Genomic DNA, 16,902 nt, shown 5'->3' with positions numbered 1-16,902 from the left:
GCTGCTCCTGCACCCACTGCATCCACGCTGCCTGGTCCCCGCCCGCCGCCATCTTGCTCTTCTTCCCTCGCACTTTCTTTGGGTTCACCACCACTTTTTTAGTCGCTCCGCTCCTGGTCCAAGCCATACACTGTCGGGGGAATATTGCAATCTTCTTCCCACACCAGGAAACGTTGAAGAAATGCCGTTGGAGGCCCTGAAAAGAGCCCAAAAGTCCGTTCCAAGCGGGAGCTGCCGAACGTGCAACTTAGCTCTGCATAGCCGCAACCGGAAGTACTAGAAATCATTTTATTGACATCCTTTCCCATGTTGCTTCCTAGATTATTTGCTAACTTTAAGCAGCAAATGCCAATAACATCAATGAGAGGAGGTACTGACTGTGAGTGAGCCAATAAACATACTTAAAGCACCCAGGCTAAAAACTATATATACTGTACATACTGATGTTCACTCTGCTTCTATCTACAGCCAGAGCCAAAAAACCCTCAAGCTATTGTTCTGCTGATGTGATCATCAGTATTCAACTTAAACTGAACGCCCCATCTAATTTTATTCAGCAATAAAAGTTAAAATCATAACCCTTTAAGTTTTTGAAGATTGATAAGGCTATAAATTACACTGCACAGACCCCAGAACACTCTCCCATCATTAATAAGGATGAGTACATCTGTTATTCTTAAAACCTTCTTCCTCTCCTTGCCTGGATTTTGCACATGAAAAATGACAGCAAACTGCCAAACTTCTTCAATGTTGCCCATGTCTGATCCCAGAATGTGAAAATCACATTTTGTTTTTCTCTCCCTCTGGCCTCCAGTTCACACCATGTTGCATGTTGGGTGGGCGGGTGGGGGGAGAGGAGGAAGGAAGGAGAGAGAGAGAGAGAAAGAGAGAGAAGAACATTTTCAAATCCCATCATGGCAGCTGGTGGAATATAAATTCAATTAATCAAATCTGGGATTGAGAGCTGGTCTCAGTAATGGTGACCACAAAGCTATGATCGATTAATGTAAAAACCCACTTGGGAAGAAATTTGCATCCCTACCTGGTCTGGTCTATATGTGCGTCAGATGCACATGAAGGTGCCCAATTACCCTCTGAAACAGCGCAGCAAGCCACATAGGTCAAGGGCAATTTGGGATGGGCAACTTAGGTAGGCCCTGCCAGCGATGCTCAAATGCCATGAAACAAATACATTTATAAAATGTAAAGAAGCAGAAAATTCAACTAACACCTCTCCATATTAGGCTGGTGCTGCAGAGCCAGCACTGTTGGCCATTGCAAATTTGTCACTTTTTAAAGGTTTGCTTCCACTCCACAATGTTTTGATAGTACAGATACATTTCTACCATCTGCTCTGCTGTATCCTTACTAAAGTGCATCCTTACTGCTTACAACGTAAGAGAACATTTATCAGCAGTTCCTTGCAACACATCAATGTACTAATAGCTGCAAACAGTTGGAATACTTCAGACTTAAATTAACTTAATCGGCATCTGTTTGTAACACAAACCATGTAACACAATGAATTAAAACTCCATCTTTAGCCAGGATTTTATTACATTTTGTAATAAACTAAAATAGGGGGAAAAACTACTTTTGTTATCTATAGTCTGTGTCATAGAACATACAGTGCAGAAGGAGGCCATTTGGCCCATCGAGTGTGCACCGATCCACTTAAGCCCTCACTTCCACCCGATCCCCGTAACCCAATAACCCCTCCTAACCTTTTTGGTCACTAAGGGCAATTTATCATGGCCAATCCACCTAACCTGCACGTCTTTGGACAATGGGAGGAAACCTGAGCACCCGGAGGAAACCCACGCAGACACGGGGAGAATGTGCAGACTCCGCACAGACAGTGACCCAAGCAGGGAATCGAACCTGGGACCCTGCCGCTATGAAGCCACAGTGCTATCCACTTGTGCTACCATGCTGCCCGTGTCGATGGCTGAATAAGCTACCATTCACAATGCTCATTCTAAATGACACATTTAGATGGCCGGCATAGACAATGTGGGCCAAAGGGCCTGTTTCTGTGTTGTATGACTATCTCCTCAACAACATGACTGGTGACAGTAAGTTTGCGCTGTGCATGTGGATCAGTCCTGTTCATATCAAAAAGGAACAAATCTCTTGCAAGATCCTCCTTGGAAGTTAACCTGTTGTGCATTCTGGAATTCGTTACTAAATGGCACAAGGTTTTAACACTCACTGAATGGCTATTTTGGAAAAGGTGCTCCATAGCCTGTTTACCGTGATTGAATCCCAGATCTGGGCTCGTCAAGAAAATGAATTCTCTGCTTATTGTTTTTATTTAATCACCCATTTTGTGGGAAATTACTTCAAGTTTCTAAGTACTGTACAAAGGAACACAAAATAACAAGTTTCCTTAGCTACATCTGCTGGGACTAGTTCAGTTCTCATATGGAACTCGCTAGCAGTTCTTTACAGGCAGGGAAACGTGTTGTTGTGAAGTACTCTGGGCAATCTGCATAAGAGGCTCCACCTATTGCCTGTTGCACAACTCTTTAGTAGGGCTTATGTGGAACTCTTTAGTCAGCTGTCACAACAGAAACCGTAAAACTCAAGAAATCTCAGTCACTTTACACCACAAGTTTCCACATTACTAACTGCAGAGTGGGAGAAACATCATTTATTGCTTCTACATTCGATCAGATGAGACAAGAAGAGAGTTGTCTTGTTCACACTCCAAATCTTAGAAGGAGCAATAAACAAAGCAGAATTGCATTGCATATTTCATCACCTGTTTTCCAAATCAGATGGCAAACTTGGTTCAGTAACTTTGGTGAATCCACCGCACTCTCCTAACCCAGCCTCTAAGTAAAATCCAGTTTGAAAACAACTATTAAAAGAATATTGCAAGCTCCAACTAACGGATCAGAACAGGTAACCAGAAACTCCCTATGCCACTTTGTCTTTCCTGTCAAGCAATTGGAGGGTACATCATGCAGTGGTTGCTCAGGGCAGTGATCTGAAAGGTAATTTCAAATAAAGAGGAGTTGGCAAACGGCGTCACGTAAGAAAATAAAAAAAGTATAGGAGATACTTGGTAAAATTTTGCTGACAAAGGTTGCTCTATTGTCTCTGCAATAATCTATCTTGAAATGCCCTAATCCCAGACACTGAAAATTAGCTATATAAAATTGACATTCAGCTATTATGATAAAGAAAAAAAGGCTCAAGAGATTGCACCCTATTATATCTTTAGGCATTCCAAAGCACTTCATAGCCAATTATTTCTCTGGTGTAGTTAGTTATTTGTGGGTGAATGCTGACAACAAGGTTCCACAAATAGCAATTAAGATGAATGACCAATTTAATTGGTTATTTTTTGTACAATTTGGGAGGAAGAGGACACTGGGAGAAACTTATTTTTGAGCAATAGTTAGATGATGTCTCAGATGACAGCCAGTCGTTTGTACCACTGACAATCCAGCACTCTCATGCTATAGTGGCAGCCTAGATTGTGTGCTCAAGTCGGAGTTTCAACCTTGTGACTCGAGGGCTATATTAACTTTTTCTTGACGTGCGGAACCCATACAAAAAATATTTCCAACATAACCATACCACAATTTCCATTCATATAGTGTCTTTTATGGGTGCATAATGGCACAATGGTTAACACTGCTGCCTCACAGCACCAGGGACCCGGGTTCAATTATGTGTGGAGTTTGCACATCCTCCCTGTGTCTGCGTGCTCCACCGGGTGCTCCGGTTTCCTCCCACAGTCCAAAGATTGTCAGGAAGATGTGCAGGTGTCAGGAAGATGTGCAGGTTAGGTGGATTGGCTAAGTTAAAGTTCCCCTTTGTGTCTAAAGGTTAGGTGGGGTTACGAGGGATAGGGCAGGGGATTGGGCCCAGGTAGGGTGCTCTTTTGGAGGGTTGGTGTAGGCTCGATGGCCGATTGGCCTCCTTCTGCACTGTAGGGATTCTGTGATTCTAATTCAAGATCCTTTAAAAAAAAAAGTGTGGAAAAAACAGATGTCAAGCTTAAAATTAGAAAAGGAAATTGCCAAAAGCAATGATCTGTTGGCTTCTGAAGGTGGGGAAGAGGCTAACTGAGTTTAAATGTGCAAGTGTGAAAGTTCTGCCATGGATTACAAAGCAGGCGGAAAGGGGAAACGTGGAGTAGCCCATATTCAGCGGACAGTGCAAGCTTGGATGGACCTGTGAAGCGAGATTCTGGAAGAAGTGCATGCACTCAAGAGGTGAGGAACGGATATGGGCAGAGATGAGAGTTACGTGGAACTTAACATGATATAGAATGCCAGCAGCATGGTTTCAAACCACCAAAGGCTGGAATGCAAGTTTCTTCACAATCTGGCACCTTTCAAAAGACACTCATTTTTAAAACCCAAATATAACGAAAAGAATTTCACTAGCGTGAATTTTGATAGTTGAAGCTAGATTATAGCAAGGGATTTTAATATGAACAAAATACTCAAGTTATGAGAGACCTCTCTCCAAACATGCACTATATCTAGAAACATTTATCTGGGCAATAAGACATTCTTGATCAAATTTAACTGACAAGGGTTGCACTATTTTCTCTGCATTAGCCTTGAAATCCCCAACACTTTCTAGTTACTGATGAATCTCCTTTCCTCACCTTCAATCTCTGCACCCTCCAATTATTCAGATTTACAACTGCTCGTGCTCTCAAATAAACAAAAGGACAGTACCCAAAAACCACAGATTAATTAGGAACATTACATCAATACTACAAAGAAAAATTAATCACATGAATCGATTTTCGAACTTCATCATGTCCAGAATGCATTTATTTATAAACACACTACTAGAACTTCAAGTTTGATCTTTGAATCCTGTGTACAGGATTGGTTAGCTTCCCAAGTCTACACTACTTCACTCTCGGATTGACATTTCTACCAAAGTTCTTAGAGACTGTTAGAAAAAGTGCAACAAATACTTCACTAATTATGAAAAGGATACAATTGTATCTGGTACTACAACTTATGCTCTCTGTCATTCAGCTAAATAACAATATTCTGAAAGCAAAAAAGACAATATTTCAATTCAGACTAACATAAAGATTATATCAATGTTTTGGAATCATTTGAGATAGTTTAGGAAGTTATTGTTATCAGAGACAGGTGCTGCTGAAATGCTTTGTGCAATTCTATCGTCCCAGATGGCTGTTTAACAGTAACACTTTGGCTTTAGTGCCTTAAAGTAATTTACTAGTTCACTAGTTAGCTAAGAAAGCTGAACTGAAAGCCAACAGCAGCATCACACAAACAAGTCGATCAATGCAGCTCTCAAAAACATAAAACAGAAGAGGCTGACACTCTACAATGTAGGAAATGCTCTCCTGAATGTAACCACCACCACCCCCCCCCCCACCCCAAAAGGAGGTGGGTGGAGATCCCTCCCTTTAAAGGGCCTCGCAGCTGATGTTTTTGACGCAAGTGCTGGAAATGGCCAAACAATTTATATCATCCGAATGGACAGAAATCCAGCTAATCCACTACAGATTGCAATTATTTTGTTGCTTGGTTTTAAAATTGTTTCACTGCATGTTGCAAAAAGACTGCAAATGCCTGGGTTTCACAAAGCCTCACCTGAGGACCTAAGCTCTGGAATTCATTCCTTCCACCTCTGACTCTCTACCTCACCTTTGAAGATATTGCTTAAAACCTACCCCTTTGACCTAATAATCTTTTCATGCGCCCCCTGTGAAGCTATAACTTCTTGTTGAACCTCCAAGACACATATGGCAGTAAGGCTCTGGGGGTGGTGGGACAAAGATAAGCGGATTTGGAGCCGGGTTTTTTGTGCTGTTGGATTTTTAGAACGGGGACGACAAAAGTATGATCAGAACTGTGTACATGGTCAAAATAATTAAACTTCAAATTAGCGAAGTACCCAAGCCATTTAACAAATAGGATAAATACACAGTTGATACAATTGTGGATTTGTGGTCAGTCCTGAGCAGTGTGGGTTGAGAAACAGGCCTCAAGATCAACAAATCTGAAACAGTGACATGATGAGATGTCAGTAAACTTCACAAGTGGTTTGGGTAGTACGGTGGCGCCGAGGTCCCAGGTTCGATCCTGGCCCTGGGTCACTGTCCGTGTGGAGTTTGCACATTCTCCCTGTGTTTGTCTGGGTTTCACACCCACAACCCAAAGATGTGCAGGGTAGGTGGATTGGCCACACTGAAATTTCCCCCTTAAAAAAAAAACTTCACAAGTGGCCTCCAAATCACATTCTGTTCTGCAGACACAGGAATGGCACCTCAGAAACATAATAAACAAAAAGTAACATGACTCCTGCCCTTAAACATTTAGCCACATGTGGCTAATCAGGAATACGGATGTGGGGGCAGCACGGTGGCATAGTGGGTTAACCCTGCTGCCTCACGGCGCCACGGTCCCGGGTTCGATCCCGGCTCTGGGCCATTGTCCGTGTGGAGTTTGCACATTCTCCCCGTGTCTGCGTGGGTTTCGCTCCCACAACCCAAAGATGTGCAGGGTAGGTGGATTGGCCACGCTAAATTGCCCCTTAATTGGAAAAAATGAATTGGGAACTCTAAATTTAAAAAAAAAGGAATACAGATATGGCTAATTGTACTTCCTAAAAAAAAGAGTAACAACGCAACCGTTATCTTCATGAGAACACATGCCAGGCATTTTCTCCTGAAGTTAGTGCATGTAGTTAAAACAGTGTTGCCATAACCACACCAATCTACACTTAAATAGCTGTATGGTTGCCACATAATTTATATTACAGCTCACATGGAGACTGAAAAACTACAACCCCCAGAATGCTTTGCCTGCTTCCCTCCAAATTGCACTGGCATTCAGTGTGCAAAGCTTCAAGCAAAAGCTCAAACAGTCAGTTACCCAGGCACAGCTGTGGCATGAAAGCAGAAGCTCGGCTCTAATAGCCCAACTCGCCGAGCTAAACAATTGTTGGCACCCTCAGTGTAAACCCAACTTTATCATCTACATAACAGGCTCCACCCACTGCCTGTTGCATGACTCGTTTCTCAGCTGTCATCACAAGTTTCCAAATTACTAACCCCACAACCATGCTTTTTCCTGCCTATAAAGACCAGCTAGTGGGTTTCCCAGTCTGAGAACTGAACTAGTTTCAGCAGATGCAGTCATTAGCTGAGGAAACTTGAAAACTTGTCATTTTGTGTTCCATTGTACAGTACTTAGTAACTACTCCAAGCAAGTTCCCGCAAAGTGGTAATTAAATCAAAACAATACAGGATCACAACAGAGTTAAAGGTAGTGTAATATGGTTCCTCTCACTTCTAAAACCTGTATGAAAGAGAATATGGGGAGGGGGGTGTCAAGAGACCAGGGCAAATCTAGGAGCGGCCTATTGTTACAATATATGTGTCCTTATAAAATATATTGTTACAGCAATTTTTAATCTGCAGAGCTGATAACATACCTGGTCCAGGAAAGCCAAGATCTGACAGAAGGAAGAGTGGAAAGACAGAAAATTGCTCTTACTCCCTTAGTGTCAAACTTCATCCAATTGCAAAGGGAAAAAAAGAGGGCAGACTTTTCCCTATCATTTTTCAACAATTTGTCAGAAATTGAATATACAGCGCGATTCCCACTTTAAACACTGCGGTGGAGAAAAAGACACCTGTCGATGTGGGTAGGCATCTGGGAATCAATGAAAAATGAAATACTTGCAGGTTGCAAGAAATGAGAAGTTTATGAGACACAGCAGGGAGTTCTCACATACTCCCAGATGCAAGTCCCTGGGTGCACTCCGACACATCCTTCAGGGATTTACTTTTCAATGCCCTCTTACACCATGTCACATGTAGGGGCTGAACGGTGATGGGAAGCAACAACATGGTTTGCTGTGAAATTCTTCCGTGCAACAAATGATCACCGAACTTACAATTTTGGCAGGTACAATAAGAACTGAATTTTCTCAATATTTATTCAAAAAACAAATGCACGAAATTTGTAAAAATGTAAATGTCACCACAGTCCCAGACGCTGCTCTCTCCCTTTGAGAGTTGACTGGTGGTGATTTAACCCAAGGGTCACCACACCTTAGGTGAGGGGCAAGGATGAGAAGGCGGGGCCTTCATGAATAACCTCAACAGGTACGGTAATTGAACTTGCGCTGTTGGCGTCGTTCCGCATCACGAACCAGCAGTCAAGCCAACTGAGCTAACCAAAGTTATATGTAACCACCAACACAAACATACACAACCATGACCTTCTCAAATCACCATCAATCCAGTGTACATATTTGACACAGCACTGAACACCTTCCCTGATTGAAATACAGAGTCAAACTGAACAGCAATTTTTTTTTAAGGTTTAGCCACTGATGGCATCATCTCACCACCACAGAAGCCTCGATTTACAAAACCATACATAAAAGAAACTACATTTTCCTTTTGAAACACTTTTCCATGAAAACAATCACAAAAATTATCAACCTTTCACAACAAGTACCCTCGATTGCAAAATCAGACTGTAAAGGAAGCATTCAAGAATTATCTTTTGACTGAATTTTTGTGTTGATCTCCAAATAAACAACTACAGTTCAATTTACACTCTATAGCTTGGCAATCTCATCCAGTCCCAGAATCCTCCAAATTCTCTGCATTCACTATTTCTGGTCTCTTAAGATTTTACTTGCTCCACCGTTGGCAGCCATACTTTCAGCAGCCTAGGCCCAACATCTGGAATTCCCCCTTTAAACCCCTCCAATTCTCTATTCTCCATTAAGACACTCTTCAAAACATATCGCTTTGACCAAGTTGTTGATCATCTGCCCCCAAATCTCCTCCTGTGGCCTGGTGTCAATTTACTTTATATAACTTTCCTGTGAAACTCTTGGGGACTTTTATATCAATACAAGATGTTGTTTCATCCTCTTACCTAATCTTTATCAATGTACCCTACCTTTCTTTTCTCTCAAGCTTTATATTACACCATCCTAGTCCCTATCCTTTCCTGACAGCCCTATGTATATATCTCCACCTTCTTTGTACTGTTTATTAATTTCTCCACTCCTTCCTGTGCAGTCTACAAATGCAACACAGCACTTACTATTTTTGTGAGTTTGTAGCTTCCACTTGGCTAACAAACTCCTCATATTAAACATACTAAGCAGGAATACAACACTGAATTACTCCATCAAGCCTCTGTGATTCACAGATATAGCCAACAAATCATCTTGGCCAGCAGACATGGTGGGTTGAATGGCCTCTTTTTGTGCCGTACTGGCTGTACCAAAGATGTGCAGGTTAGGTGGATTGGCCACGATAAATTCCCCCCTTAATTGGAAATAAATAATTGGGTACCCTAAATTTTTTTTTAAACTTGTCTCCAGGTCCCCTGAAGATAGTGGGACTGCTCGTCAATATGTATGAATTAATTTCTCCCCCTTAATGATGTTCAGCACCCCCAAGCCTCCCAAAATGTTTCACAAGAAGCCTTTAGTCCTAACCCCATTCCTGCTTCATTCCACCTCAGAATTAAGTCATGGACTACCCATCCCTCGGTTCTCTTTCACACTGCAGCAACAGCACACGCCACGTATCTTTCTGTGTAACAGATATGGAAGAACCCCACTATATCCTCACCTTCACATAACTTAACCATCACTGATTCTTACCTGAAGATGTCTTCTGTCTGTCTAAAAGTGCTTTCTTGTAAATTCTACATTATAGAATTTTTGAAAAGATAACATAACCTTTTTTTCTTACACATCTTGAAATAATGCAATTTAGAATGAACCTGCATTTATACAGTGCCTTGCATGCATTGCAAAACAATGCGCAGCCAATGAGCTGCAGTTACTGCAGCCATCTAGGAAAACTGGGTGGCGAACACTAGCTCCAATAAACAAACACGAGTTAAGTGACCGCAGAACCTATTTTAGCGGTCTTGGTGGAGGGATAAATGTTGGCAGGAACACCAGGGTCTTCTTCGAATGAATGCTTCGCAATCTTTTAACAACCACCTCAAATGGGGTCGGATACTTTTTCTTTTTAAAAAATTGACATATCTACCTGGACCTGTGAGAACAATTTCTTTAAAAAAAATTGCCATATCTACGTGAACCTGTGAGAAGTTAAAAGGGATAAGGTGGTGAGTTCAGGTGGTAAACCATTTGTCTAAGACAGAGCCACTTGACCCATTTGTTTTCAAGTCCAAAGATATGCAGGTTAGGTGGATTGGCCAAGATAAATTGCCCCTTGTTGTCCAAATAGGTAGGGTTACTGGGGTAGGGTGGAGGCGTGGGCTGAAGTCGGGTGCTCTTTCCAAGAGCCGATGTAGACTCGATGGGCTGAATGGTCTCCTTCTGCACTGTAAATTCTATGATTCTAAGTCTCCTGCCCCCGTTTTACATTGTCTTATTTTCGAAGCTTTGGGAGGGGGTGGGGGGTCTGTCCCACACTACGAGGATGGACAAAACAAACAACTCAAGATACTGACACCGATGGGCGGCACGGTGGCGCAGTGGTTAGCACTGCAGTCTCACGGCGCCGAGGTCCCGGGTGCGATCCCGGCTCACTGTCCGTGTGGAGTTTGCACATTCTCCCCCGTGTCTGCGTGGGTCTCACCCCCCACACAGCCCAAAAAGATGTGCAGGGTAGGTGGATTGGCCCTTTAATTGGGAGCGAGAATTGGGTACTCTAAACTTTAATGTTTAAAAAAAAAAAAGGACGTTGACACCAGCCTGACTTTGACATGAAAAGTTTTGTTTTTAACAATGACCCCTCCCCCTTTTGGATCTCGATTATGGCGATTGCTCTTTGCCAAGATCCTCCCTCCCTCCGTCGAAAAGCCACAAGTCCCCGCCCCCCATGTCCTTAATCTCCGCCCCCAGCCACCCACCCACCCGGTTCGGATCCCTCCCTCGGGCCCCGGACGCAACCCAAACAGAGCTGGATAAACGCAGCAACTCTCTCCCCCCCCCCCCCCAACCCCCAACCCCGGATCCACAAACCCCTCCTCCTCCCTCCAGCAGGCCCGGCCCTCCGGCAGGCCCCTCCTCGGATGCCCTCAGCGCCAATCCCCGGCTCGCCCTCGGCCCCTTTCTCTCCTCGGATGCCCTCAAAAAATAAAATAAAAGGGGGAGAGAGGGACACGGACACACACACAGAGCGAGGGAAAGAGGCTGAGGGCCTCGATCCCCCGCCCAGATCAGCCCGGCCGGGGGTGGATCTGCCTCACGGAATCCCCCCCCCCCCCGAAGCAGGGGGGGGGGGGGGGAGGGGCCCGATCGCCTCCCCCTCCCCACCCTCCCTCCGATCGGCCTCTTCGATCCCGCCGATCGGCCTCTCTTCCCCCCCCCCCCAACGCGAGGCCGAGGCGCCGATTGTTGTGCAGGCCGCGGCTCCGCCTCCCCTCACACACCGAGCATCGCAGCCGCTCTCCGCCCGCCTCAGCCTCCCCCCTCACTCACACACCGAGCATCGCGGCCGCTCTCCGCCCGCCTCAGCCTCCCCTTCACTCACCGCTCCCCCCGGCCAGACTTTTCCTCTCTCCGGGCGTCCCGGGCAAAACAGCCGCCGCCTGCTGCTCCTCCTCCTCCGGGAGAAATCCCCCCTCCCCCGCCGACCGGAGGGGAGGGAAAGGGGAATAATAATGATCGAGGGTGGCCGGGGACGGGGGGGGGGGGGTGAAGGGATAAATAAAAAAAGCCAAACAGCTCCCGGAGCGGAGGCCGTCTGTTCGTCCGCTCGCCGCCTGTCAATCAACAGCCGCCCGCCCGCCTGCCCGTCGCCGGATGTCCCGCCCCCTATTGGCCGCCGCCCCCTGACAGCCGGGCGGCCCGCCGCCCGCCCATTGGCCGGCGCCCGCCGTCCATCACCCGGCTGTCGTCTGTAACCTGACAACCGCCTCGCGCGCCCCCCCACAAGCCACGCCCCTCCCCACAAGCCCCGCCGCCTCAGGAAGTCCCGCCTCCCTCCGGCCGCAGCCCCGCCCCCCCCCCCCCCCCACTGGAGGGAGGCGGCTGCCAATCCGGAGGCTCGCGGCGGCCACCCGGCCCCGCCGCCAAACAGGGAGGGCGGGACCTTACCCGCCCCGGCCCCGCCCTCCACCTCGCCCATTGGTCAGATCCATCCACTTCCGGGAGGAGGGCAGATCGGCCCCCCCCCTTGGCCGGTCGCCACGCCCGTCATCCTGATGGACGGGCGTCTGTCTTTAATAGCGGAAGTGCCACGACTGGCACTGGCTCTCTTACAGGAGGGGAAGAGAGGGAAAGCAGAGCAGGTCACCATTTCCCACAGTGGGAGCGGGCAGTACAGGTTTGCACTCGGGTGGCTGGTTTGTGGATGTTTTTCCTTTACTTCTCTACTTTTTCCTGCATTGCACCTAATGAATTCTGAAAGACGATTATCTCTGCTGCAAATCAATGGCTGTCAGGCTATCTGAGGACTGATTTTAAAAAAAACTTATTTTCTTATCTTTGCATTAAAATCTCTAGCTTGTATTGTCAAAACTCCTGTCTTTACTCATTGCAGTTGGGTTTATTACTTGTTATATGCTTCTTTCAATTCAATTTAACTATCCATTAATACCAACTCAAACTGTATTTAAATTTAATGTTCCCCCAATATTATTGGTTTAGTTCTAGAAAGGATTGATGTCTACCTGTGTAATGTGTTACCTTAACTGTCCTGAGTGCTTGAACAGGAGACGCCTGCTAGAAGGGCTACTGAACTTAAAAGGCCTCGTTTGTGGGGAAACTCGCCAGCTTCTTTATGCAATGCTAAGAGAGCAGTCTTGCACAAACCTATATTGAGCTATTCAGGATAGTTACCAGCTGGCAACTTGCTTTGCAAACAAGGTCAAATGCTGAATCGTATACCCACACACTTTTTTTGCTTCTTTCTGCAATCCACCAATGTTGATATTTGCTTGGGGAGTTTTGATCAATTAAGATCAAGGATGCACCTTTTCAAGTGGAGCACTATAGACTGGGAAAGCTGCATTCGGAGTTAACTTGGGATGGGCCTCTCCTGGACAATGAAGAGGGTAGAGCGATTGTGGTCACAATTGTACAATCCCGTCATCAATGCAGCACATTTGGCATTTTAAGCTGTTACAAGGAGAGGTGACCAATATTATGAGGTGAAATGAGCAGCCTTTATGAAGAGAGGATATGGGGTCAAAAACCAGTTGAGGTGGAATAATGTACCAAGGTTACAAAGAACCTCTAGGCCTGAGGCAGAGTCTGGAGGGGAGCATGAATCTGATGGAGAAGATGCAAATTTGTAACAGGAGCCAGAAGAATTACTTTAATCATCTGAACATTTGGCTCATTAAAAATAAATGTTATCTCTCCACCATTTGCATTGCAATTGAGGCTTAAACTGGACACCAACTCAAACTTTCTCCTCCATCCATGTCTCCACCTCTCAAACTCAGCACTTTGTCAAAACTATTAAGTCACCCCTTCCAATAGCTCCTTGTTGGCTTGTCACCCAATTGTTCCTTAAACCTCAGCACTATTGGGGATTATTTTCCAGATTCTGCAAATGGCAAGTGAAATTCAACACACTATAAGTGTGAGGTGGATCATTTGGGGATGAGGAGAACCAATCAAGGTAGGAACATTCAAATGTAATAGAGAACACCGAAATTGAGTAAATCTTGCAAAGTAGCAACACCAGTTGCTAAAGCCACAATGAGCTGGAGTTCACTTCCAGAATGCAAAAGCAGGGCAAGAGGATTAAAATCGTATAACGCCAAGAATAGTTCTCGTTTTCAGACAACACTGAACTGATCTGGACAACACAGATCTGAAGTATAACCAATAAATAATAGAATCATATATATACAACGTTGGTTCGAATCTTGTCACAATTGAGAGAATACAACCAGGAGAGATGAGAAGGTTTTGGACTTTCTCCTCTGGATATTGTAAAGGAGTTTAATTTGTTCAATTTGGAGAAACTGTTTTAGAATATTAGATAGCCACTAACACAACAAATAAAGATTTAAGAAGAATTTATTTGTGGGGCGGCATGGTAGCACAGAGGTTAGCACTGCTGCCTCAGTGCCAGGGACCCAGGTTCGATTCACGGTTTGGGTCACTGTGCCCTGTGTCTGTGTGGGTTTCCTCTCACAAGTCCCGAAAGATGTGCTTGTTAGGTAATTTGGACATTCCGAATTCTCCCTCTGTGTACCCAAACAGGCACCGGAGTGTGGCGACTAGGGGATTTTCACAATAACCTCATTACAGTGTTGATGTAAGCCTACTTGTGACACTAATAAAGATTATTATTATATGAGAATGTGGAAGTCTCTACAAGAGAGATCATAGAAGGGGAGACTCGATCCTCCTTACACGGGGAAAGGAATAAAGGGATATGAAATGAAATGAAAATCGCTTATTGTCACAAGTAGGCTTCAATTAAGTTACTGTGAAAAGCCCCTAGTCGCCACATTCCGGCACCTGTTCGGGGAGGCTGTTGCGGGAATTGAACCGTGCTGCTGGCCTGCCTTGGTCTGCTTTCAAAGCCAGCGATTTAGCCCTGTGCTAAACGGCCCCTGTTGGGGTGGGAAGAGTTGGAAAAGGCTCGAGTAAAATAAATACCAGCATAATGCAGCTGGGATAAATGATCAACTTTCATAGTATGGGTTCTATGCAAAGACAATGAAACAAATGCATTTTATTGAAAGGGGGGTCGGAGATGGTAGTGATCTGTAAGCACAATGGATTCCGAGTTTTGAGTGGGTGATTAAAACAATTTTGAATGCAGCAGTGTCGGATAGGGTATGAATTACAATGTTACCTTCCATTGAGCAGTTGGGTGGGCAGTAGTCTAGTGGGAAATGAGAAATAAAAGCCAAGTCGTCCTTTTTTTTTTCAAAAAAGGACTCTGCAGAGTCCGCAGCATCTGTGGGGAGAGAAAGTTAAAGATTTGCGACTGACTTCCCTACGGAACTGGGGTTGAGTAAGTTGGCCAATCTGAGGATGAGCTTGGAGAGAGGATATGTGGCGAGGTGGGAGAAGAGCAAGAGGGATAGGACAGCCTGGTTTGGTTGGTGTTGGTGAGAGATTTGGTGGGGGGGAGGAGAAGAGGTGATTAAAAGGGACTACCGCAGAGGCAGCACAGGGATAGTCATACGTGATGCCTCAAATGGCAAAATAGCTCTCTGCATGAACAACTCAGCCAGGCCCATTCCTCCCTTTAGCTCTGCAACCCACTTCAGATTATCATGATTCCCTTTTGAAAGTCATATTTGATTCTTCCTCCACCGTACTTTCAGGCAGTGTAACATTTTGGTTCTTGATCCTTCCACCAACGAGGAGTGTTTCTCCCCATCTACTCCGTCTCGACCCTTCATAATTTTGAACACCTCCATCAAATCTCCTATCGACGGGCTCATCAAGGACAACCATCACAGCTTCTCCCATCTATTGACCGAGCTAGTTCTTCATCTCAGGAAGCATTCCCATGAATCTTTTCTTTTGTGCACACTCTCTTGAGCTTGTATCCTTCCTAAAGTGTGGTGCCAGAATTGGACACCACTCCAGTTGAGGCCAAACCAATACTTTCCAAACGTTTGCCATAACAAACTTTTGGTACACTCTCATGCCTTTAATACCAGGATCCTGGTATACTTCCAACAACTTTCTCAAAACCTCTCCTGCCAACTTCAATGATCTGTTGCACATCTGCCCCCATGTCCCTCTCCTCTTCCATCCTTTTTAGAATTGTGCACTTTTTGTTTTGCATTGCTGCTCGATCTTCCAACCAAAATGATTTCACTTCCCTACTTTAAATGTCCATGTGCCCGCCCATTCCATTAGTTTGTCCCAGATCTGTCACTTCCCTCGATTCATAATACTTTCCGAGTTTTGTCATTTTGCTAGTTCTTTTTGAAAATTGTGCCCTGTACACCCAACTCTAGGTTGTAAAAGCAGTCATCCTGGGATTGATGCATGGGGGAAAATCGCACTGCGTACCTTCCTCTAGTCCAAAAGGAAAATGGAAAAATGTGGAGTTGTGCCTCAAATCACTGCTCTCGGGTGAAAACAAATGGAAATTGGGTTGGGAAGAGAGTTTGAACTGAGATCCTGGGAACCTAGTTGGTACCAAGGAAGCACACTGGGCCCATAACTCTCAGGTTCATTTACTTAAATATAGGGTCATGTGAACAGATATTTATTTGTTCATGGGATTGGCTGGTCCAGCATTTATTGACCATCCCGGAGGGCATTTAAGAGTCACCCACATTGCTGTGGGTTGGAGTTACATGTAGGCCAGACCGGGTAAGGATGGCAGATTTCCTTCATTAGTGAATCGGATCGCTTTTTAAAAAATTTATAAATTTAGAGTACCCAATTCATTTTTTCCAATTAAGGGACAATTTAGCGTGGCCAATCCACCTACTCTGCACATCTTTTGGGTTGTGGGGGTGAGACCCACGCAGACACGGGGAGAATGTGCAAACTCCACACGGACAGTGACCCAGAGCTGGGATCGAACCTGGGGCCTCAGCGCCGTGAGGCAGCAGGGCTAACCCACTGCGCCACCGTGCTGCCTGCCAGATCGCTTTTTAACATGGGAGATTTGTGCTTTTTGGTAACCTAAATCAAATAAGTTAAAAAGCAGACCCTTAAAGGGATGTTGCTTCAAAAACTGAATTTCAACAGAAATTAAAAACATCAAATGCGATGGAAGTTATTGCAAAAACACCCTTGTTTTACCCCACTGGGCACAAGATTATTATGCCAGTGGACACTACGTTCCCTTTCCAGGGACACCTGGCGCAACCATAGCTGCGGAAGACGGGCATTCAGTCAGAATGGCTGCCCTCTCACGATCGCCTGCTGCCTGAACCGATCAATGGCCAGCTTCGCTAGGCCCAATGCAGGCCGATGAGGAGATCGTCCCTCCCT

At 45.1% G+C, this 16,902-nt stretch overlaps 1 protein-coding gene and 1 long non-coding RNA gene across 5 annotated transcripts in view; one reads left to right on the top strand and one right to left on the bottom strand.

Moving 5' to 3' along the window:
- The window catches only part of sin3aa (SIN3 transcription regulator family member Aa), a 159,677-nt gene that overhangs the window by 117,531 nt on the left and 25,244 nt on the right, over positions 1–16,902 (bottom strand). For 2 of the 4 annotated variants that reach the window (XM_072493044.1, XM_072493046.1), the window contains exon 1: positions 11,501–11,718. The exons of 1 other annotated variant lie outside the window; for it this stretch is intronic. The gene's annotated coding sequence lies outside the window, so the exon portion shown is untranslated. Of the gene's footprint in view, positions 1–11,500; positions 11,720–16,902 lie in introns of those variants that run through there. One more of the 4 variants, XM_072493047.1, reaches the window with a different exon arrangement.
- The window catches only part of LOC140404465 (uncharacterized), an 80,507-nt gene continuing 75,792 nt past the window's right edge, over positions 12,188–16,902 (top strand). The window contains exons 1-2 of the long non-coding RNA XR_011938509.1: positions 12,188–12,295; positions 13,520–13,597. This is a non-coding gene — a long non-coding RNA (uncharacterized lncRNA). The remainder of the gene's footprint in view (positions 12,296–13,519; positions 13,598–16,902) is intronic.

The sequence above is a fragment of the Scyliorhinus torazame genome, chromosome 30 (genome assembly GCF_047496885.1).
Source record: "Scyliorhinus torazame isolate Kashiwa2021f chromosome 30, sScyTor2.1, whole genome shotgun sequence".
Classification (NCBI taxonomy): Eukaryota; Metazoa; Chordata; class Chondrichthyes; order Carcharhiniformes; family Scyliorhinidae; genus Scyliorhinus; species Scyliorhinus torazame.
The sequence above is the reverse complement of the archived record's forward strand: the minus strand, read 5'-3'. Positions and strand labels throughout refer to the sequence as shown.